This window comes from Setaria italica, chromosome IV (assembly GCF_000263155.2).
Source record: "Setaria italica strain Yugu1 chromosome IV, Setaria_italica_v2.0, whole genome shotgun sequence".
NCBI classification, from domain to species: Eukaryota; Viridiplantae; Streptophyta; class Magnoliopsida; order Poales; family Poaceae; genus Setaria; species Setaria italica.
The window spans coordinates 11,360,529-11,360,770 of NC_028453.1; positions in this window are offsets into that span (position 1 = coordinate 11,360,529).

Sequence of the window (242 nt, forward strand, 5' to 3'; positions counted from 1 at the left end):
TCCCTTGTGTTCTGGTTGACGAGCTCGGACAAGCCCATATATGCCCTAGAGGCAATCATAGAGATGATGATATTCCATTTGTATCCATGATTTGTATATTGAGTTCATTGAATATCCATTAAAGGCTACTTGAATTGATTTGCAATTATGTGAATTGTATGTGAAACTCTTTACTTGTATGGTTATTCTAAAGTTGTCCCTAGTCGGAGTTCATGTGAGGACACACATGAATATGAGACTAG